The following is a 23,359-nucleotide window of genomic DNA, read 5'->3' on the forward strand; positions in this document are numbered from 1 at the left end:
CTGTTGGGCTATACAGTGTTTTTCTGGTTCTGCTCATCTCACTCACATCAGTTCATGCAAATCCCTCCAGGCTTCCCTGAATTCCCATCCCTCCTGGTTTCTAGTAGAACAATAGTGTTCCATGACAATACATATACCACAGTTTGCTAAACCATTCCCCAATTGAAGGACATTTACTTGATTTCCAATTCTTTGCCACCACAAACGGGGCTGCTATAAATATTTTTTGTACAGGTGATGTTTTTATCCTTTTTCATCATCTCTTCAGGGTATATGCCCAGTAGTGGTATTGCTGGGTCAAATGGTATGCTCATTTTTGTTGCCCTTTGGGAGTAGTTCCACACTGCTCTCCAGAAAGGTTGGATGAGTTCACAGCTCCACCAACAGTGTAATAGTGTCCCAGATTTCCCACAACCCTTCCAACAATGATCATTATCCTTTCTGATCATATTGGCCAGTCTGAGAGGTGTGAGGTGGTACCTCAGAGAAACTTTAATTTGCATTTCTCTAATAATTAATGATTTAGAGTAATTTTTCATATGGCTATGGATTGCTTTGATCTCCTCATCTGTAAATTGCCTTTGCATATCCTTTGACCATTTGTCAATTGGGAAATGGCTTTTTGTTTTAAAAATATGACTCAGTTCTCTGAATATTTTAGAAATGAGTCCTTTGTCAGAATCATTAGTTGTAAAGATTGTTTCCCAATTTACTACATTTCTTTTGATCTTGGTTACAGTGGTTTTATCTGTGCAAAAGCTTTTTAATTTAATGTAATTGAAATCATCTAGCTGGTTTTTGGTGATGTTCTCCAACTCTTCCTTAGTCATAAACTGCTCCCCTTTCCATAGATCTGACAGGTAAACTAGTCCTTGGTCTTATAATTTGCTTATAGTATTGTTTTTTATGTCTAAATCCTGCATCTTATCTTGGTTTAGGGCGTGAGGTGTTGGTCTAATCTAAGTTTCTTCCATACTAACTTCCAATTTTCCCAGCAGTTTTTATCAAAGAGAGAGTTTTTATCCCAATAGCTGAACTCTTTGGGTTTATCAAACAGCAGATTACTATAATCGTCTCCTGCTTTTGCATTTAGTCTATTCCACTGGTCCATGTAGTGGCAAAGAATTAGAAACTCAGGGGATCCCCATCAACCAGGGAATGATTAAACCAATGTTGGTATATGATTATGAATATTGTACTATGGAATACTAATGCTATAAAAAATGAGAATAGGATGCTTTTAGAAAAACCTGAGAAGACTTCCATAAACTGCTGCAAAATGAAGTGAGCAGAACCAGAAGAACAAAATACACTGTAACAGCAATATTGTATGATGATCAGCTTTGAATTATTTAGCTATTCTCAGCAATATAATCATCCACAATTCTGAAGGTCTTATGATGGAAAATGCTGTCTATTTCCATAAAAAGAATGAATGTAGATAGAAGCATATTTTTTTTTATCCACTGGAGCACTTTATTTGTATATATGTTTTATACTCTTAGAAAAAGAATCCCAGGATTTTTCCTCCTGTGTGTTTTCGTCTTGCTTCCTCATGGTCCATGATGCCAGCTGAGGTTGTAAGCACAATGAACCCAAACTGACGGGATGGTAGCAGATTATTCTGCCATTTTTCCAGATCTTTCAATTGAACATCAAATCTGGGGCTGATTACACCACATTTGTTTAATCTGCCTGTGAGGTTCACAACAATTTTTCCTGCTCTATGATCATCAATGATCTCAAATTCGCCAATGTAACCATGCTTCATCATCACAGTTAAGAACTGGACGATTACTTTAGAGCATGGCCTAATGAGAACCTGGCATTTTCCTCACTTTTCTGCATTGTTGATGCTTTTGAGAGCATCTGCCAGGACATTCATGCGCACCATGGTGGCGGTGCTGCAAGATGGCGGAAAGAGTAGAAGCATATTTTTTAAACCTTCTTTATTACTCTTAGATTTTTTGATCTGTGTTTTCCTTTGCAACATAGCTAATTTGGAAATGTTTTACATGACTACATATATGTAGTCCATATAAAGTACATATATGTAATCCATATACATTTGATTGTCTTCTCAATGAGGGCAGAAAGGGAGGAGTTAGAGATTTTGGAAATCAACATACTAAAAAATAAGTATTAACAATTTTAATTAACAATAATTTAATTAACAATAAAATAAAAAATTAATTTAAAAATGTAACTATTTGATTTCTTTTTTCCCATTCCCTTTTATTTTTAAATTTCCCTACCCCTCCAGCTACATGCAAAGATAAGTTTCAACATTTACTTCCAAAATCTTGAGTTCTAAATTCTCTCCCTTCTTCCTACCCCATTCCCCCTCATTGAGAAAGCAAATTACTTGGTGTAGGTTAAAAATATGTAGCCATCTCAAATCATGTTTCCCTACAAAGTGAACCAAGTAACTGACAATAGGGGTTTGGCAGCAACTTTCCCCTTTGTAGAAGACATGTCTATCTGGATGATCTGTATAAAGTAGACCCTGCTTGAGTTTGGGAAAGGTCACATGTTACACAAAGTTTGGATACTCTCAATGTGTTATTCAAAACTAAGCTTCCTGTGCATAGTAAACATTATTTTTTTAATTTTTTTATTTTTAGAATTTTGCAAGGCAAACAGGGTTAAGTGGCTTGCCCAAGGCCACACAGCTAGGTAATTATTAAGTGTCTGAGGCCAGATTTGAATCCAGGTACTCCTGACTTCAGGGCCGGTGCTCTATCTACTGCACCACCTAGCCGCCCCAGTAAACATTATTTGAACCTGTATTTTTTTTTTAAGAACATGCCAGGATCCCAAAGATTAAATAAGGAAGATGTAATTATGAACTAAATAATAAAGAGACCAGTTTTGGTTAAAAAAAATATGTAGCCATGAAAATCATTACTATAGTAATCATGTTGTAAAAATACATATAACCCGGGGCCGCTAGGTGGCACAGTGGATGGAGCACCAGCCCTGGAGTCAGGAGGACCTGCGTTCAGATCCCGCCTCAGACACTTAGTAATTGCTTAGCTGTGAAATAAAATAAAATAAAAATAAATAAAATAAAATATAACCCCCTCCTCTCCCCAAGAGAGAGGTACCTCAAGAAAAATAAAGTGAAAAAAAAAGTATGCTTCAGTCATTCAGATACCATCTTTGGGATGGATAGCATTCTTTATCAAAAGCCCTTTAGATGGGGCAGCTAGGTGGCCCAGTGGATAGAGCACCAGTCCTGGAGTCAGGAGTACCTGGGTTCAAATTCGGTCTCAGACACTTAATAATTACCTAGCTGTGTGGCCTTGGGCAAGCCACTTAACCCCATTTACTTGCAAAAATCTAAAAAAAAAGAAAGTCCTTGCTCCTTTCACCCTCTCCCACCATCTTCCCTCCCTTCTTTCCCCTAACCCCCCCTCCCCACTGTCCCCTTTCCACTCCAACTTTCCTCTAGGAGAAGAGATTTCTATACCCAATTGATTGTATATGGTATTCCCCCTCTGAGCCAATTCTGTCAAGAGTAAGGCTCACTCATGCCCCCTTACCTTCCCTTTCTTCCATCCACTTCTTTTCCTAACTGTAGCTCCACAATATTCGAATCGTTTCTTCTCGACTACTTGCAATATTTTTTCTTTGACTTGGGAGTTCTGAAATTTGGCTATAATATTCCTGGCAGTTTTCATTTTGAGATCTTTTTTCAGGAGGTGATCAGTTTCTTTCAATTTCTATTTTATCCTCAGCTTCTACAATATCAGAGCAGTTTTCTTGGATAATTTCTTTTCTTTCTTTCTTTCTTTCTTTCTTTCTTTCTTTCTTTCTTTCTCTCTCTCTCTCTCTCTCTCTCTCTCTCTCTCTCTCTCTTTTGTTTGTTTGTTTGTTTCTTTCTTTCTTTCTTTCTTTCTTTCTTGCAAGGCAATGGGATAAAGTAACTTGCCCTAGGTCACACAGCTAGGTAATTATTAAGTGTCTGAGACCAAATTTGAACTCAGGTCCTCCTGACTCCAGGGCTGGTGCTTTATCTACTATGCCATCTAGTTGCCCTGTTAATTTCTTGAAAAATGACATTTAGGCTCTTTATTTGTTCCTGACTTTCAGGTAGTACAATGATTTTTAAATTTTCTCTCTTGGTTCTGTTTTCCAGGTCAATTGTTTTTCCAAAGAGACATTTCACATTTTCTTCTAGATTTTCATTCTTTCAGTTTTGTTTTATTATTTCTTGACTTCCCAACAAGTCATCAGCTTCCCTTAGGTCCATTCTACATTTTAAGGAATTATTTTCTACAGAGAGCTTTTATATCTCCTTTTCCATCTGGCCAATTCTGCTTTTTAAGACATTTTTCTTCTCATTGGCCTTTTGCACTGCTTTTTCCATTGACCCAAACTGTCTTTTAAGATGTTATTTTCTTCAGTATTTTTTGTATCTTCTTCACCTAGTTGTTGTTTCCTTTACTTCTCTTACTTGATTTTCAAAAAAATTTTTGAGCTCTTCCATGGCCTGAAACCAATTCATATTTTTCTTGGAGGCTTTGGATACAGAAGCTTTGATTTTGTTATCTTCTAAGTTTGTATTTTGTCTATGTTTGGATTTTTTTTTTTCCTTCTGTTATTTGATCATTTTCCCCAGTCTATGATTTGTTAACTTTGCAGCTGTTTTAAGGGATATCCCCACCCCACCCCAGGGACCTGCAAATTCTCAATTCCTCCAAGGTCTTATGAGAGGCTATAACTGCTCTTCTGGTCTGGGTTCTGTGCAAGCACTCCTTTTTTTTGCCCTGGAACCATGAGAAGGGTCCCTGTTCCACTCACTCTAGGCAGTGAGCTCTATTGTATTCTGTTCCTTTTCTTGAGATGGGGCCCCAGACTGTGACCCAGATCTGAGTATGGGTGAAACAACAGGGTCCTGCCTCAGGGATGGCAAAGAGACCGCTGCAATCTCCCCCCAACTCCCTCCTCCTCTTGGGTTGAGAGCTGTGGATGCAGCTGCCAGGTGACTCTCCAGGTCTGCTCCTGGTCTCCAGGGGCCAGGTTTATGCTAAGACATGAACTGGACTGGGTTCCACTCTCACTCTGGTGTGGCGAAGTTTTCCTGATGACCTCCAAGTTGACCCTGGCAATCCCTGGGCTGAAAGATCTGGAAACCATCCCTGCTGCCACAGACCCAGTGCCACCAGGGGCTCAGGCACCATGGGCTGTTTTGGATGGCTGGACCCAGTTTGCTCCCATGTGACCTGGGCTTCTCTGTGGCCCTTTCTAACCCTGGTGTAGCAGACCCTTCTTGTGGATCTTCCAAGTTGTCTTGGGCTGGACAGTTGTTTCACTCAGTCTTTTTGTGGGTTCTGCCCCTTTAGAATTTGGTTTGAGTCATTATTTTAAAGTATTTGGAGAGGGTTGGGAGAGAGCTCTTGGGAGATTTTTGTCTTTGCTCTGTCATCTTGGCTCTGCCCCCTGCCATTCCTTTTTAAACTACTCTTATCTATTGAGTTTAGAGTCAAGATCACAGTTTACCCAGAGCATGGACACGATGGCCTGATCTGGTGAGAGGTAAAGGACTCCCTCCCCTGCTCCCTCTTTTGTCCTGGCTAAGTGAAATGGACCTGGAGGTGTTTGTTGTGTTTGTTGATGTTCAGCTGTTTGTCCTCCTCAGTTTCTGATGCCTGAGGTGGAGATTGAGCCAGGAGAAGCCAGGGTTGCAGGTGGGGTGATGGAGCAGCCAAATTGGGATGGAAGCCCTGAGAAGCCAGAGTGCCTGGGCCTTGAACATGAATTTTGAACTTAAGAATTAGGATTGATTTTATAGGAACCTATTTAAACTATGGCTCTACTTCCCCTTCCCAGAAACTAAGTTGATATAAATGGGGATGAGGATTATTCCACATGCTGGGGGAGGAAGCTTGCATATTTGTGATTAAACTTTCCAAAGTAAATAATTCTGTGTTAAATAATCTGACTGTTAATGGTTAATGGGATTGGGATACAGGAGAGCCCTTCTTATAACTGAGTGTAGTTTGGAGCTATTTTCAGACATTTCTAGACATTCCTCAATCCCCTTAAGGTGAAGGGCAAGTAGTAGGTTATAGAGTAGTCAATGATACAGTCTAATATTCAATGGAGCCAAAATGGCAGAGTAGTAGGAGTAGGGCAGTGAACTTCCCTACACAAACTTCTCCAAATAGATTCAGAAAATATACCAGACTGAATCATTGTGGGGAAATTCAGAAAAAATTACTGTGTGTCATTTGTCTAGCCCAGCTGGACACTTTGGGAATAGGTTGGCACAGAAACATACTTGAATGGAGCATGCCAATACCTGGGGAGAGATTGTATGCCAAGGCAAGAGAAGGTGCCAGACCCATACTGGGTCACTATAAAGTGGACAGGTGAGAACTGGCAGCTTTGTTCCCTACTATGCAATTCTAAATCCCTCATTCAGAGTGAACTGAGAAGAGGACTGTTCAGCTGAATAAGTGTTCTCTAATAGAGAGGCCCTGGGCTGTGTGTGTGTGTGTGTGTGTGTGTGTGTGTGTGTGTGTGTGTGTGTGTGTGTAGTGAAAGAAGGAAGTTCAGAAGTAACAGCAATAGGGTGGCTCAAGCAGATCAGAGGTCAATAATCAAACTTTGCCCTGGATCAGACCACTTTGGAAGTATTGAAAGCTTGCAGGTCCCCAATCCATCCCTGAGTTCCTGAAATAACACAAAACTCAGTCTCTCAAAAAAGTAGTAACAAGACCAATCCAGATCTTCTCTCCAGAAGTTTGACATAGCCCAGCCCTAACATCAGATCTAAAGTCAGGAAGTAGATTGGAAAAATGGGCCAAAAAAATGTTGTGGTTCTCCCCAACATTAATGAGCTATTATGAAAGCAAGAATTATCAGGAAGTAAACATAGAAGAGATTGATCCAAAATATCTTTAAGTAATGCTTTGGAGGAAAAGATAGCTGGGGCATAAACTTAACCAGAATTCCTGGAAGAGATGAAGATGAGTTTTATTAAAAAAAAGTGAATAATAAAAATTTTTTAAAAGTAGTAAGAATGTTTTTATTTTTATAAATGGAATAGAAGAATTTGGGGGGAGAGTTAGAAAAGAAATCACTCTCAACTCTTCTCCCAAGGTAGGTGTCAGGTATCTGCTGCTGCTGCAGCTGCATCCTGAGACAAGATGATAAAGGGTGGAGTCAATGGATTTGATATCAGGTTGATGTTGTGGCTATCACTGACCCCATTACTGATCTCAACTACATGGGTCACGTGTTCCAATATGATTTCACCTGTGACAAGTCCAAGAGCATTATCAAGCCTGAGACTAAGAAGCTGGTGATCAATGGAAAGCCATCCCTATCTTCTAGGAGAGTGATCCTAATAGTATTAAATGAGGAGATGTGAAAGCCAAGTATGGAGTAGAGTCCACTGTGAAAGAGTACCACCATGAAAGAGCCTAGGGCTCATTTAAAGGATGGAGCTAAGCAGGTCATTATCTCTATGAATACCCTATGTTTTCATAGGGTGAACTATAAGAAACATAATTCCCTTATGCTTGCCAGTATTATATCCTGCATTACCAGCTGCTTGCCTCTCCTTGGCCAAAGTCTTTCATGATACCTTTGGCACTATGGAAAGATTCATGACCACAGCCCCTTCCATTACTGCTACTACAGATGGCCCCTCAGGTAACTTGTGGCAAATAGGTGTGGCACTGCCCAAAACATCATTCCTCTTCCACTGATGCTACTAAAACTAGGCAAGGTCATCCCTGAACTGAAGGGGAAGCTCAGAGGCATATTCTTCTGTGCTCTTACTCTCAATATATCTGTTGTGGATCTGACGTATGACCTAGAGGAACCTGTCAAATTTGATTATATAAAGAAAATGGCCAAGTAAATATCAAAAGGAAGTTTGAAGGACATCGTAGGCTGCACAGCAGACCAGGTGGTAGGTATCCTGTCACTTTTTCAGTGACCCCCACTCTTCTTTTTGATGGTGGTACTGGCCTTGTCCTCAATGATGAGTTTGTCAAGCTCATTTCTTGGCATGACAATGAGTATGATTATAGGAACTGCGTGGTCTCCAAGGAATAGAGTGGAAAGTCAGGGATCTTCATCCTCAGTCAAGAGAGGAGTTCCACCACTAGGGAGCCCAGATCTTTAATTTATTTCCCTACTCTGGGGATTTCATATGCTGGACACAATCCTTGTCCTAAGGCATTCTTTTAGTGAGGGGGGGAGGGAGGGGAAAAGTATAGAGTCTCAATATTATTTACCATCAATAAAGTCCCCATATTAGTGGGGAAAAAATAAAAAAAGAAGCAAGAACTATGGAAGAAAGTATTGGGAAAGGAACTAAATTGCCACAAGAGGTGCAAAACCTTACCCAAAGCAACACACTACCTGAAAATTAGGTGGACCAAATAGAAATCAGTGACTCCAATATCAAAACAAGTTTAAAAGGCTGAAAAAAAAATAGAAGAAAATATGAAGTAAAATCAGGGCAAATAAAAAAAAACTGACCTGGCAAACAGATCAAAGAGAATAAATTTAAAAATAATTGGACCAAATGCCTTAACCAAAAAAAGAGCCTTGACATCACATTTCAAGAATTCTTAGCAGAAAGCTTCCCAGATCCATTATAATTGGTGGACAAAGTAGAAAGAAGCTACTGGTTGATTGCCTTCTGAAAAACCTCAAAATATGGGGCGGCTAGGTGGCATAGTGGATAAAGCACCAGCCTTGGAGTCAGGAGTACCTGTGTTCAAATCCAGTCTCAGACATTTAATAATTACCTAGCTGTGTGGCCTTGGGCAAGCCACTTAACCCCATTTGCTTTGCAAAAACTAAAAAACAAACAAACAAACAAACAAAAACCCCTCAAAATAAAAATTCTCAGGAATTCAGCCAAAATCCAAACCTTCCAGTTCAAAGAAAAAATATTGCAGATATCCAAAAAGAAATAATTCAGGAGAAGCTAGGTGGCACAGTAGATAGAACCCAGGCCTTGGAGTCAGGAGGACCTGAGTTCAAATTCGACCCCAGACATTTCATAGTTGTGTGACCTTGGGCAACTCACTTAACCCCATTGCCTTACAAAAACCAAAAAAAAAAAAAAAAAAAAAGGAAATAATTCAAATACTCAGGAACCATAGTTAGGATCACATACAATTCACCAGCCATCATGATAAGGAAGCAGAAAATGTGCAATAGTGCAATATAATATTTCTGAAGGCAAAAGAGATGAGTTTACAGTCAAGAATAAATTACCCACCAAAACTAAGTATGCTACAGGAGGAAAAAATAATGAATCTTTAATGAAACAGAAGATTTCTAAGCATTCCTGATGAAAAGAAGAGAGCTGTGGAGAAACTTTGAGATTCAAACACAGTTCAAACAGAAACATTTACATGTAAGCATGAATTAGCAAGGATAAAGGACTAAATATGTTTAAATTGTTTATATCCTACTATGGGGAGATGATACTTATGTCCCCACTGAACCCTCTTTTCATGAAAGTTCATGAAAAAAGACAACCTAGGGAGTTGTTCTGTTTTATCTTAATGATCTTTAAAAAAGAACAGAAAGACTGACATGGGGAAGGAAAAGGAAGATTACAGCTGGGATATACAAATAAACATATATAACTGGGATATACAGGTAAACATCTATAGAAACTGGTGAAGGACTGAGAGGAAGGTCCTAACACTTGTACGTCCTAACACTTGTACCTCACTCATGCTACCCAATTTTTTATAGAGAAAGGTGAAGGACTCAGACTGAGATAAATATTTTTTTAAAACATGGTCAATGTGGAAATTTGTTTGAATTGACTATTAAAAAAGGCTAATGTCCCTTTTAGATTAAGTATTTCTCCTTCCTTCTCTTTATTCCAAAGATTTAAAAAAAAAGCATTGTAAATCTTTGCTTCTTCCCTGTTTCCTAATCATGGCCTCTTTTCCATTACCCTCCCTTCTCCTTCCTGTGGCCTTTTTGGTTTCAGCAGAAGAACCTTGTTTCCAGGCAAACTGCCTTCAGAATAGAGCTAGAAAAGAAGCTAGAGAGAAAATAGTAAAAACTATGTGTCCCAGAATATACAGAGTATATATAGCAAAAAGCCCAGAAAAAAAAAAAAAACAAAAAAGAAAGAAAAAAGAAACAAAGAAATTGCTATTCCTTTCCCCTTGTGAATTCAAGATTCACTTAACACCACAATAAGTGTGTGATATATTCAATATCTTCTGCAATCCTCACTTCACATTCTGATGGCGTTGCCATGGAAACTTGGGATTCAGAATGACTTGGAAGCCAAGCAGACATTTTTTACCCAGAGTTCCTAAATGTCTCTGATGATGAATTTGAAAATTTCTGCAAAAGAGAGACCTGAGGAAGGGAGTTGGGAAAGGGGAGTAAGGGTGTGTGAGTTATACTAGAGAAGCTTGGAAGGAAGGGCTACAGTCAGCTCCTCAATGTCAGAATCAAAGAAAGGTCATTGAGCCCAGTACCCAATGAATGGGGCTCTGAATAGTACAAATCATCCCAGGCCCAGGCAGATCATGGAGTCAGTTGGTTAAGCTTTCCACATGTGCTACCTGACACCATCATTTCCTTTCTTCCATCTCTGGGAGGTGAGGGATGAGGGTTAAGTGACCATCTGATGACTGTTTCATTTACTTCCAATTTCTCCTTCTTCCAGGACAGAGGAAAAGTAAAGTGAGGAGAAGCATATTATATTCTTGTGATAGAGGATTGGAATTTATTTCTAATGCCTTAAAAAGCTAGGGGCTACTAATCCTGTAAGTGTGATTATGGATTCTGTGCTTTTCTCTTTCATTTGTCCTAGGGACCTCCCTCTCCATACTAGTTTCTTTGGAAAATTGTATCCTCAACATTAACTTTTGAAACAGGCAAAACATATTTTCCTGTTAACCTTAAGTTACCAATAAAATTCAATAAACCAGAATATCTCAAAAAATTATATCATATCTTTTTAAAAGAAAAAATAAACAAACATTTCCTTCTCTATAACTTGTCCCTCAAGAATCATTAAAGGTTTTTTTCATCACCCTTTTCATCTTGACCCTCCTCTCTGCCTGGGACCAAGGGAAAAAGGTAGATAAAATCAAAATAATACCCCAACAACTTGGTACCTGAGGGAGGAGCTATAGGGAGCACAAAGGAAGAGACATAGGTTGGATAGCGTAGACAATAGGATATGAAACCACAGAGGCACATATTTACTGCACCTGGTTCATGCCCGTATGACCATGTAAGGACTGATCCACATCATACAAGTATACATTGAAGGAACTGGAGCATATTTAGCATGGAGAAGATATTAATAAGAAGATATGAATAAGGTAACTTCAAGTATTCCAAAGACTGTCTCACCATGGGACTAGACATTCCATTTCTAATACTCCGTTCTAACAAAGTGACAAAGAAGTAGCTTTTAGACTTGATGTCAAGAAAAACTTCCTAATAATTTGAACTTTCTAAAAGAGGAATAGGCTGCTTATAGAAGAAGGGTGTTCTCCCCTTTAGTTTTGAAGTAGAGGCTGGATGACCATTTGTTCAATATGTTACATTGAAGATTCCTTTCATGTATGGGCTGGGATTAGATGCCTACCAACGTCCCTTCCAAATCTGTCCAAAGAAAGGAGCCAGAGTCAGCTATAATACCTTTCACTCCAACAGCTGAGACCTTTTCACAGAGCAGAAAGGAACTCTTTCACCCCCAAGTTGCTAAGCGACTAGCTGCCTTACTCCCCAGGAGATGGCTGCTTTGATATAGATCCCTTTCTCTCTCTATGTGCTGAATGTATGATGCTTCCAAATAAAGTCAAACTAAGTCCAGGCTAAGGCCTGGCATTTTTCTTATTTCTGTCTGTATTCTTACAATAGCCTTCTAAAGGATTTTTCTCCCTTCCCTCTCTTCCTCCTTTACTTTGATGCTAACCTTATTGACCTTATATATAGATCTTGTAATATCACTCTGGTATTCAATACCTTACTCTCTCTTCTCCAATATATCCTTGAAATCTTTTCCCTCTTGGGTTGCTATAACACTGCTCTCATCTGGTTCTCCAATCATTCCTTTTCAGAATTCTCCTGATGAGAAGACTGGTTGAGTCATCCTTTCCTATCTTCCCCACACCAATCCATCATTGAAAGTGTTTGTATTTACTCCAAAAGGCAGAAAACTTGCCTTTTTTCTGGATGGAGAGAGATCTTAAGAGACTGGTGTGAGGCTGAGTTCAAATCTCATCCCTTTGAACCATGATAGCTTACCATATTTTTTTTTAGTTTTTTTTTTTGCAAGGCAAATGGGGTTAAGTGGCTTGGCCAAGGCCTCACAGCTAGATAAATATTAAGTGTCTGAGGCTGGATTTGAACTCAGGTACTCCTGACTCCAGGGCCAGTGCTCTATCCACTGTGCCACCTAGCCGCCCCAAATTTTTAACATTTTTTTAAAATCTTTATTTTTTAAATTTTTTTAGTAGCTTACCATCTTTACTATAATGAGACAACCCCTATATACATGTCTTTGCTCCCATCACTTCCCATTTTCTCAAGCAGACTCTCTGCCAGAAAATAGTTCCTTCAGCTCTGGACATAGCACATTCCTTCTTCCTGACCTTTTCTGGAAAGTTCTATGCTCCAGTAATATACACAATCATCCCTTCTCCCTTTTCTTCCATTTTTCCATCATTTCCTTTCCTACTATCCACAAATATCCCATCTCCCTATCCTTACAAAAACTCTCGCTACAATATATAATTTGCTCTAATTCTAGCCTTTATAACTATATTATCTTTCACCACCAAATCCTACAAGAAAAATTTGTCTCTGCTAGTTACCTCTGTTCTCACTTTTTACTCACTCATTTCTCAACCATCTGCAGTCTGGCTTCCAACTAAACCACTTAACTGAAACTACTCTCTCTAAAGATAGCAAGTTCTCTTTCTTTCCTTCTTTTTTTTCCTGGGAAAAATATTAACTTTTTGATTCAATATGCTCTTATGAGTTTTTTTAAGGTTTTTTTTTTCAAGGCAATGGGGTTAAGTGGCTTGCCCAAGGCCACACAGCTAGGTAATTATTAAGTGTCTAAGGCTAGATTTGAACTCAGGTATTCCTGACTCCAGGGCTGGTGCTCTATCCACTGTGTCACCTAGCTTCCCCCTTCTTGTGAGTTTTAAAGTTTTCATGAAACATGCTTAAATCTTTGCCCTTAGTCTTCTATTCACATGCCTTTCTCCATGTCTTTCATTTTTAGGAAAATGAAATAGAAGCTGGAGAAAACTTCAAAAGTCATGCTTTCTTATCCAAAATCTCATTATTTTCCTTCACCTCCCTTTTTTTTCACTATTAAAGACCCCAAGTTGAACAAAAGAATCCCATATTTCCTTTCATATAAAACTAAGGTGGTGCTTATCCATTCAAAGAATGACTGAAACAAATTATGATATATTAATAAGATACTTATATTGATAAAAGGGATAGATTCAGAGTAACCTGCAAGGACTTGTATAAACTGATTCACAGTGAAGTAAGCAGAATCAGGAGAATAATATTAAAAATGACTTCAACATATGAACTATTCTAATCAGTTTGGAGAACAATATGGAACTATCACCCAAGAGCAATAAAACTGGTAATATACTTTGACCCAGAAATACTTATATCTATATCCAGAAGAAATCATAAAAAATTGGAAAAGTCCCATATTTCAGCATATTTATAAGTGCTCTTTTTTTGTAGTGGCAAAGAATTAGAAATTGAGGGAATACCAATCCATTGGGGAAATGACTGAACAAGTTACAAATGCTATGGAGTCCTATTGTTTTATAAGAAACCATGAATGATGGAACTATAGAGAAGCATGGAAAGAATTGCAGGAACTGATGTTGAGCAAAGGGAGCAGAATCAAGAGAACAATGTACATATTAGCAACAACATTGTGAGATGATCAGCTTTCATGAATGTAGCTGTTTCTCAGCAGTTCAGAGAGCTAGAAAAACTCTGAGAGTCCTTTTATCAACAATGTTATACATATCCAGATGAAAAAACAAAAACAAAAAAAACTGCCACAGAACTGAATGAACACTATGTTCACTTTTTAAAAATTTCTCTTATGTTTTTCCTTCCTATCCCATGGTTTTCTTTCTTTTCTCTTTTTCCTAATATCCCAAACAGAAAATGACTAATATGTCAACATGTTAAACACAAATGTCCATGTTAAATTTTCACTATAATGATGCTGTTAAGGGGAGAGGAGATGGGAAGAGAGGGAAAAAATATGTAACTTATAAAAATGCATGTGGATGAATGTTGAAAAACTTTCGTGACATGTAATTGAAAAAATAAAAAAAATGAAATAAAACATCACTTAGAAAAGAAAAAGAAATCTAGCCTGGATTACTGTTCAATTTCCCTGTTACTTTAGTATCCACAGTAATGCATAAATAAACTTTTTTGCCCCTAAAAAATTGATTTCAACATTGTAAAGACAATCAATCATGAAAACTTAAAGTCCCTGATCAATGTAATGAGCAATCACAATGCCAGAAGACCAAAGATGAATTATATTATGAATCTCTTGATAGAAAGGTGATAGACTCTTAAGGTATACATGAGACATACACTTTCAGATATGGCCAACATATGTTTTTGTTTTGCTTGACTATGTTTATGGGTTGCAAGAAAGTTTTTTAAAAAAAAATTTGGTGGTGAGGGGAGAGAATATAATTATAAAAGGGGAATAGTGAGAGTAATGAACAAAAATTTAATAATAACATCAATGAAGGATTTTTTAAAATACACAGAAGAGAACAGAAGGAGGTTCAGAAGGAACTAGGCAATTAGATCAGCTATAAAACTGCCACACTGAATTTATTATATATGTAAAAATGAACAAGCTAATTCTAATAGAAATTTGTGTTTCATAAATAATGCTCTTTTTCTTTTCTTTATATGTGGAAAAGCTGGTTATTGGAGTTTGTCAAGTTCAGAATAACACAAAAATTGAAAGAAAATTATTAAAAAGATGCAATGAGGGGGCAGCTAGGTGGCACAGTGACTGGCCCTGGAGTCAGGACGACCTGAGTTCAAATCCAGACTCAGACACTTAATAATTACCTAGCTGTGTGACCTTGGGCAAGTCACTTAATCCCATTGCCTTGCAAAAACCAAAAAAAAAAAACTCCACAAGAAAAAGACAATGGATATGATGACTACAGAGAAGCACAGAAACACATAGGAACAGATGCAAAGCAAAATAGAATCAGGAAAACAAGGGGAGCACTTGTGAAGCTGGTGTAGGTTTTGCAACTGAAACTAATCTAATCAACAAGCTTGTATGCCTACCAAAAGGAATGAAATGACAGGCTAATGACAATGTGATTGCCACTAGCAGGAAAATATCACACCACTATCATCAGTGCCTATATTTCTGCCAGGATAATCCCTGATGAGATCAAAGAAAATTTTATAAAGACTTGGTGAATCTTATCATCAATGTGCCAAAAGAGGACAACTTTATAATTCTGGATGACTTGAATTCTAGAGTAGTCTCAGCTTACCAGACTCAGCAAGGAGTTCTTGGGAAGGAATGGAGTTGGAAATAGCAACAACAATGATCACTTACTACAAAAGACTTGGGCATTTCATGACTTTCTCATCACCAACACTGTCTTCCATTTACCTAAACACAATAAAACTTCTTGGATGTATTCTCACATCATTTAATAAACTATGTCATTGTAAGGAAAAAGAATTAGATAGGACATGAGAGTGCAAAGGCAATATGTGACACAGATTGCTGGGCTGATCATAGACTTATCCTTTCCAAGCTAAATATTCACATTCAACAAAACTGGCAGCCCCAAGGCAAAATGCCTTTACCCACTAATTGAGAAAGCAAGCAATATGATATTCATTATACATATGAAGTCTAACAAAACATATTTCATATTAACCTCACTGCAAAGAAAAACAAAACAAAAGCAAGAAAAATAAAGTGAAACACAGTGTTTCAATCTGCACTCAGTTCATTAGTTCTCTCTCTGATACAGGATAGCATGAGTCCTTTGGAATTGTTGGGGATCATTGCATTGATCAGATTAGGATGTTCATTTCATCGCTTCAGTTATATCTGACTCTTTGTGATCCCATTTGGAGTTTTCTTGGCAAAGATACTAGTAGTTTGCCAATTCTTTCACTAGCTCATTTTATAGATGAGGAAACTGAGGCAGAATAAAGTGACTTGCCTGTTCCTTTAATAGAATAAAATAGAACAAAAAAGTTTGTGTAGAACTATCACCTGTTCAAAAACAAAACTATAATTCACAACACCTCTGGAAAGTGACCAGACCTAGTGAGTGTCTGAAGCAAGATTTGAAATCAGGTTCTCCTAATTCCAGATCTGGCATTCAATAGAATGCCACTGTTCCACTTAACTACACTGCATGAGGGCCATGATTGAGTTCTTGGATAGTTCCCTTTGAAGACTCTTCAAGTGAGAGTCAGCTATTTGGGCATTCATCAAGCTTCAAGTTTGTTTTGAGTACTGAGTATTGGAGTACTTCTAGTGAGAAGATGGGAGAGGCCAATCCTACATCAGGTTGCTAAAGGAAAAGAATCTGGGAAGACATGAGAAGAGCCAACAGTCTCTCCAACATATATGTGTATATCTATATCTATATCTATATCTATATCTATATCTATATCTATATCTATATCTATATCTATATCTATATCTATATCTATATCTATCTATCTATATATATATATCTATATATATATATATATATATATATATATATATCCAGCTTATTATACTAGAAACTTCAGGGAGGACTCCAGGACTCTTTCTCTTGGATGAGCTGAGTTATTTTTCTCTCAGTGGGAGAGCTCCTTTACTCTATATCATCTGGGGGTATACTCTCCCATGTATACCTTCTCTATTTTTTCCATTATTTGGATAAATGGATTTCTTTGCTATTCTCTATATGTATTTAATTGTGAAACTAGTAATAGCTGGGAAAGGTGTCAAGTCTTGATTATAGAGGTTGGGGTTTCCTTTCCCTCTCAAAATGACAAAAAAATTAGATGGAAACCAATCATATTCTTTAGACAAACAATATTTAAGGGAATAGATGGATATACTTTGGGGCAGGTAGGTGGTTGAGTGGATTCAGGGTGGGTCAGAGTCAGGAGCCAGGAAGTCTTGAGTTCAAATCTGACTTCGGATACTTACTAGCTGTGTGACCTGGGTAAGTCGCTTAACTCTTATTTGCCTCAGTTCCTCAATTGTAAAATGAGGGCACACTAGGAAAAGAAATGGCAAACTGCTCCAGTACCTTTGCCAAGAGAACCTGATGGACAAAGTCAATGGAGTCATAAAGAGTTACTGGACACAACTGAATGAACCAACAACAATAGGTATGTTATTAGCCCAGTACACCCTCTCTGAGGAGAACAGAATGGTGGCTTCTGTCTCCAACCCTCTGTTTCCTCCCCAGCAGGAATTTAAGTCTCCCTTGAAGAATGGTAAGAAGAGAAGAAGCTTGGCATGTCTATTCTGTCTCCCACAGAGTCACACAAGGACATATATGAAACTTATGGAGCATCACTATACCTGTGAGGCCCCACTCAATTCAGTTACTATCATCATTATGGTATTGTTATTGTTAAATTATTATTATTATTAGCCTCCAGTGAGGCCTCCAGTCTACTGATGACTTCATTCCCTTCTACTGCACTTGGGCTGAGCTTAAGTAATGTTTATAGAGCAAAAGTTAGCTCCAGCTAATGTAGTGATATAAAAATTTAAAAAAAGTCAATAAAACTTTACTTTAAATAATATGAACAAGAGGGCAGCTAGGTGGTACAGTGGATAGAGCACCAGTCCTGGAGTCAGGAGGACCTGAGTTCAAATCCAACCTCAGAAACTTAATAATTACCTAGCTGGGGGACTTTGGGCAAGTCACTTAACCCCATTGCCTTGCAACGCCCCCCCCCAAAAAAGAATATGAACATGAACTGATGCTGAATGAGAAGAGCAGAACCAGAAGAACATTGTACACCCTTACAGCAACAAGGAGGGGATGATCAACCTTAATGGATTTGCTCATTTCATCAGTGCAATAATCAGGGACAACTTTAGGATATCTGTGATGGAGAATTCCATCTGTATCCAGATAGAGAGATGTGTAGTTTTTTATTAATATTTTATTTGTTTTTCAATTATATAAATAGTAGTTTTTTGTAAGGGTTTGAATTTTACAATCTTTCCTCCACTCTCCCTTCCCTTCCCATTTCCCCCACAGAAGGCAAACTGATGATCTTTACATTGTTTCCATGTTATACATTGGTCAAAATTGAATGTGTTGAAAGAGAAGTCATATCCTTGAGGAGAAAATAAAATAATAGAAACAGCACAATTATATAATACATAAGACACTTTTAAAAAAAATTGAAGGTAATAGACTTTGGTCTTTGTTTAAACTCCACAGTTATTCCTCTGGATATAGATGGCATTCTCTGTTGCAGGTACTCTAAAATTGTCCCTGATTATTTCATTGATGGAGCAAGTCCAATAACATTGATCATCACCCCCCCCCCCCATGTTGCTGTTACAGTGTACAATGTTCTTCTGGTTCTACTCAACTTGCTCAGCATCAGTTCATGAAAGTCATTCCAGGCTTCTCTGAAATCCCACCCCTCTTGGTTTCTAATAGAGCAATAGTAGAACTGTGAAGTTTAGAACAAAGACCAAAGACTACTACCTTCAATTTAAAAAAAAAGTTGTTTTATATACTACATAATTTTGCTGTCTCTAACATTTAATTTTTTACTCAAGGATATGATTTTTCTTTCAACACCTTCAATTTTGATCAATGTTTAACATGGAAATAATGTAAAGATTATCAGAATGCCTTCTATGGGAGGAGGAGGGAGGGGAAAAGAGGATGGGGGAAAATTGTAAAATTCAAAACCTTACAAGGGGCAGAGCCAAGATGGTGGCAAGAAAGGATTGAGTCTTAGGCGCTCTCTGATAAAACTTCTAAACTAAGGACTCTAACTAAACTTTCAAGAGACAGAACCCACAAAGGGACCCAGAGAGGCAGTTCTCCTACTCAAGGTAACCTGGAAAAGAGCAGAAAGGCTCTGCTCCCGGGGTCAGAGGGGTCTGCCGGAGGGGTGGCCTGCCAGAGCCAAAGAACTTCAGCCTCCCAGAGGCAGCCCCAGGGCGCTGGGAGCCTCAGCTCACAGCAGCGGGGGAGTTTCCTGAGCTACACCCCGGGGAGCATCAGGCACAAAATGGGGGAACAGTGGGGGACCTCTGCCAGAGCGAGCACGTGGAGCCCAGCCCTCAGGGCACACAGCAAGCAACTTGGTCTTTCTGCTGCCCAGAGCCAGGAACAGAAGCAGGCGGAGCCAGTAAGCAGGAGCCCCCAGGGCATGAGCCCATTGAGCTGAGGGAGGGGACTGAAGAGAGAGAGACTGCCGAGCTCTGTCCTCTGCCCCTGGAACAGGACTCTGGGGCTCTGACCACATTCAGATCTTGATCGCAGTCTAGGCCCCCCCTTAGAACAGCAGCACCCCCCCACCTCAGCCCCATGGCAGAGGGGGCGCTTATGGTCATTCACAGACCAGGAGGGAGGACAGAGCCTCACACATTGAGACCCTTGTGGGGGTGTCCCAAAAGCTCAGGAAGCACCCAAAACAGGCTTAGGCTGGGAAAATGAGCAAGCAGAGAAAAAAGAGGAACACCATTGAGAAATACATTATCTATGATCCCAAGAAGGATCAATATACTCAGTCTGAAGATGAGGAAACACAAGCTCCTGTATCTAAAGACTCCCAGAAAAACAGAAACTGGGATCAGGTTATGACAGAGCTCAAAAAAGACTTTGAAAATCAAATTGGGGCAGCTAGGTGGCACAGTGGATAAAGCACCGGCCCTGGAGTCAGGAGTACCTGGGTTCAAATCCGGTCTCAGACACTTAATAATTACCTAGCTGTGTGGCCTTGGGCAAGCCACTTAACCCCATTGCCTTGCAAAAAAAAAAACAACCTAAAAAAAAAAGAAAGAAAAAAAGACAATCTAATGAGGGAATTAGAAGAAAAACTGGGAAAAGAAATGAGAGAGATGTAGGAAAAACATGAAAATGAAGTCAGCAGTTTAGTCAAGGGAATCCAAAAAAATGCTGAAGAAACTAGCATGCTAAAAACCAGCTTAGGTCAAATGGATAAAACAGTTCAAAAAGTTATTGAGGAGAAGAATGCTTTAAGGTTTTTTTTTTTGTAAGGCAAATGGGGTTAAGTGGCTTGCCCAAGGCCACACAGCTAGGTAATTATTAAGGGTCTGAGACCGGATTTGAACCCAGGTACTCCTGACTCCAAGGCCGGTGCTTTATCCACTACGCCACCTAGCTGCCCCTAGAAGAATGCTTTAAAAAACAAAATTGGCCAGATGGAAAAAGAGATAAGAAAACTCTCTGAGGAGAACAAATCCTTCAGACAAAGAATAGAATTCGGGGAGATTGATGTATTTACCAGAAATCAGGAATCAATACTTCAAAACCAAAAAAAATGAAAAATTAGAAGAAAATGTGAAATATCTCATTAAAAAAACAACTGATATGGAAAATAGATTTAGGAAAGATAATTTAAAAATTATTGGAATATCTGAAAGTCATGATCAGGAAAAGAGCCTTGACATCATTTTCAAACAATTACTACAGGAAAATTGCCCTGATATTCTAGAAGCAGAGGGCAAAATAGAAATGGAGAGAATCCACCCATCCCCCCTGAGAAAGAGATCCCAAAAAACCAACCCCCAGGAATATTATAGCCAAGTTCCAGAACTCCCAAGTTAAAGAGAAAATATTACAAGCAGCCAGAAGGACACAGTTCAAATATCGTGGAGCTGCAGTCAGGATCACACAGGACTTAGCAGCAGCTACATTGGAAGCTCGTAGGGCTTGGAATACAATATACAGGAAGGCAAAAGAGCTTAGAATGCAGCCTAGAATGAACTACCCAGCAAGGCTGAATGTCCTCTTCCAGGAAAAAAGATGGACTTTCAATGAACCAGGGGAATTTCAAAGGTTCCTTTTGGAATGGCCAGAGCTGAACAGAAGGTTTGATCTTCAGATACAGGACTCAGGTGAAGCATGGAGATTGGAAGAGAAGGGGAAAATATGAGGGACTTGATGATGAACTGCATGTATTCCTGCATAGAAAAATGACACTGATAATACTCATATGAACCTTCTCAGTTAATAGAGCAGGTAAAGGGAGCTTTTATAGTTGAAGCACAGGAGAAAGCTGAATTCAAAGATAAAATATGGTGTAAAAATGGAGTCAATAGAAAAAAAGGGAAATGTAATGGGAGAAAGAAAAAGGAGAGGGGGAATAGGCCAAGATATTTCATATAATAATACTTTTCTTTATTACAATGAGATATTGCAATGATATGTAAGGGGAGAGGCAAGGGTGAATGAGGGAACCTTTGCTCTCATCAGAGGTGGCTAGGAGAGGAAACAGCATACATACTCAATGGGGTATAGACATCTGGAGTAAGAAGGAGGGGGAAGCAGGGGGAAGGGGTGGGGATGTGAATAAAGGAGGAGAGGATGGACCATTGGGGGAGAGTGGTCAGATATAACATGTTTTCTTTTTTACTTCTTGCAAGGGGCTGGGATTGGAAGGCCTGTCCAGGACCACAGGGCCAGGTGGATTCTGGGCCTAAGGGGTGGTATGGAGGCTCAGGGCTTCTTGGCCCCAGGACCAGGGATCTGTCTGCTGTGCCACTCAGCGACCCTACAGCAGAGTCAGAGTGAAAGGAGAGAGAAAATATAGTACATGGTGGTGGAGAAATAAGAAAGGAGGGAGTTGCGATCAGCAATGGCAACGTTGGAAAAATATGGAAGTAACTTTTGCAATGGACTTACCATAAAGAATGTGATCCACCTGTGACAGAGTTGTTGGTGTTGGAACAAAGACTGAAGCACATTTATTATTATTATTATTTAGGGGAGGGTGCAGGGCAAATGGGGCTGGGTGGCCTGCCTGGGGCTGCATAGCAGGGTGATCGTTGCGTGTCTGAGGCCCGGATTTGGACCCGGGTGCTCCTGGCTCAAGGGCCAATGCTCTGTCTGCCACCCAGCCACCCCTACTATTATTACTATTTTATTTTATTTTGGGTCTTTTTTTTTCTTCTTTTTGATTTTTGCAGGGCAGTGGGGATCGGGTGGCTTGCATGTCACATGGCTGGGTGATTGTTGGGTCTATGGGGCTGGATGTGGACTCGGGTGCTCATGGCTCCAGGGCTGGTTCTTCGTCCATTGCGCCACCTGGCCATACCTACAATTATCACTATTTTTTAATTTTAATTTTTTTTCTCTCCCCTTTACTTTATTGCCCAAGCAAGTCTATATTCATGGGGGGAGGGGTATTTCATTTACTCTTAAACAAGAATATTTTATTAATGTAAAAAAATTGTACAAAATGAGAATAAAAAATAAAATTAAAAAAACTTACAAAAATGATAGGTGTTTACTATTGTATATAATTGGAAAACAAAGAATAAAGAAAAAGAAAAATATAAACAGGCAACTTTCTCTTGACCCAAATACATTACAGTATATAAGTTCTCTACAATGTATTGACCCCTCCCTCCACATTGGAATTCCTAAAATACTCTAGTTCAGTATGAGAGGGAAATAAAGCGTCAGTTCAATATAGATTCTATTCATAGATCAGGCAAATCACCAAAGGGCTAAAATGACATGCAATTAGAGATAGTCAAACATAACTAATAGCTAGATGTCACAGTGGATAGAGTACACTGAGCTTGGAGTCAGAAGATCTTAGTTCAAATCCAGTCTCAGATACTTATTGGCTATGTGACCCAGGGAAAGTAATTTTAAACCTATTTGCCTCAGTTTCCTCTTCTTTCAAATGAGCTAGAGAAGTAAATACCAAACCATTCCAGTAATTTTGTTGGGCATGACTGAAAATGCTTAAATGACTAAACAACAACACATAACTTTTTTTTTTAAGGTTTTTTGTAAGGCAACCAGGGTTAAGTAGCTTGCCCAAGGCCACACAGCTAGGTAATTATTAAGTGTCTGAGACCAGATTTGAACCTAGGTCCTCCTGACTCCAATGCTGGTGCTTTATCCACTACGCCACCTAGCCACCCCTAAAAAAACATAACTTAAAGGAAAACCTTGGTCATAAAAATCATTCCTAACCTCATAAAAATGGAAAAAAATTTCTCCATAGTCTTCCATACTAAAGGAGAAAAGACACAAATTTACTGTTGATGGAGGAGACAACCCAATACTTTAAGGACATTGGAGATAGT

At 38.9% G+C, this 23,359-nt stretch overlaps 1 pseudogene; it reads right to left on the reverse strand.

The window, feature by feature from the left end:
* Positions 1 to 1,452: 1,452 nt before the first annotated feature.
* On the reverse strand, positions 1,453 to 1,911 carry LOC141511453 (small ribosomal subunit protein uS8-like; annotated as a pseudogene).
* Between the last annotated feature and the right edge of the window lie 21,448 nt (positions 1,912 to 23,359).

Source organism: Macrotis lagotis, chromosome 2 (assembly GCF_037893015.1).
Source record: "Macrotis lagotis isolate mMagLag1 chromosome 2, bilby.v1.9.chrom.fasta, whole genome shotgun sequence".
Classification (NCBI taxonomy): Eukaryota; Metazoa; Chordata; class Mammalia; order Peramelemorphia; family Peramelidae; genus Macrotis; species Macrotis lagotis.